Source organism: Otolemur garnettii, unplaced genomic scaffold (genome assembly GCF_000181295.1).
Source record: "Otolemur garnettii isolate 467f Iridium unplaced genomic scaffold, OtoGar3 scaffold04505, whole genome shotgun sequence".
In the NCBI taxonomy this organism is placed as follows: Eukaryota; Metazoa; Chordata; class Mammalia; order Primates; family Galagidae; genus Otolemur; species Otolemur garnettii.
The window spans coordinates 1-1411 of record NW_003856900.1 but is presented as its reverse complement, the minus strand read 5'-3'; the positions used below and the strand labels follow the sequence as shown (position 1 = coordinate 1411).

The following is a 1411-nucleotide window of genomic DNA, read 5'->3' as shown; positions in this document are numbered from 1 at the left end:
GCCAATAGACAGGACATATTTGGAAATGAGAAAAACAAGGAGTCTAAATCAGGAAACAAAGTACTTTGTTATAGCTGAGATGGTTGATGGATGAAGCAAATGGTTGTAAATAATAAATGATAAATAGAGCATCTATTTTGAGACATTATGGCTTAAAATGCTATTTACTTTTAACTTCACAAATAAACACAGGTGTATTGTTCTGAGAAGCAATGAAGGCATGCACCTCTACTAGCAGATTTAGCACTTCTGACCAAGTAAGACACCAACTTCTTTAAAAATATGCTTCATGCACTGTACTGATTTTTTTTTGATGTAAATTTTAATACATTATTTCTTTTTTGAACTTGAACGGGAACCAGAATGGGATGATCCAGAAGATGACCTGTGGCGCCTGTAAGACACAATGGAGAAAGCAGGCAACCTAGTCAGCTAGAGCTGTACTTCAGCATTCCTTCTTAAGATTGTGAATATAAAAAATTAAATACCTTAATGCTGGCAAAATGAGTAATTAAGAACTAAGATACAAACTTACACATATAAAGTTTGGTATTTAGACTTTGAATGTGAGCCCATTAATGGTATAAATGTAACTTAAAAATTTCTACAATTTAAAAATAACTTCTCATTTCAAAATATAGCCACCTCTCAATTATTTAAGACAATGAAGAAAAGCCTTGCCAAAACGTTTAAAATTACAGATAATACACAATAAGGTCATATAAACTTAATAATGGAAGTGTGACTAAACCGATTTCTGTGATACAAAGTGTAATATACCTATACATAAGACAGAAATAGCAAGGCTTCTGATTGTGTATGAGAAATTATATTCATAAATAATTAAGTTTTGGAAATCTAGGTTACACGAGATGCTTGTACAATTAGTTATAGGGTTATATTCATGCAGCTAATATGAATTAAGTCAATATCAACCTGGGTAAAGTAGTGGTGTTCCGTAGGGGTTGGCCCTGGGCTCAGGGTTGTTTAGTGTTTTCACCAATCACCTGGCTTATGGAATAGAGAACATGTTCATTAAGTTTAGATGACAACAAACTAGGGGGATTATATGTGGCTAAGATAAAAATTTGCAGAAGTGGTAAGAGAGCAACAGAATGAATTTCACTCAAATACAGAGTAATTTTCTTACAAAGAAGCAAATCCACAGAAACAGATAATTATGTGTAATCTTACTACCTAAACTTCAAAATGTGAAGAAGCAAAACTAATCATTCTGTACAAGTAGGGATCTTGAGATAATCCTACCACTGAACCAAACAATTATCAATCAGACTTTACATAATCTTTATTTTTGTAAGTTGCTAGGATATGGAAAATTTGCAAAGATTACAAATGAAGCTTTTCAAATGACTTATACTACACATTAAGAACCAAGAAAATGAATGAAAGT

The 1411-nt window shown here is 32.2% G+C and overlaps 1 long non-coding RNA gene across 1 annotated transcript; it reads right to left on the bottom strand.

The window, feature by feature from the left end:
- Positions 1 to 141: 141 nt before the first annotated feature.
- Positions 142 to 1405, bottom strand: LOC100943534. The gene is made up of 2 exons (XR_155103.2): positions 937 to 1405; positions 142 to 394 (listed from the first exon to the last, which is right to left on the bottom strand). It is a non-coding gene; the product is annotated as an uncharacterized LOC100943534 (long non-coding RNA).
- Positions 1406 to 1411: the final 6 nt, after the last annotated feature.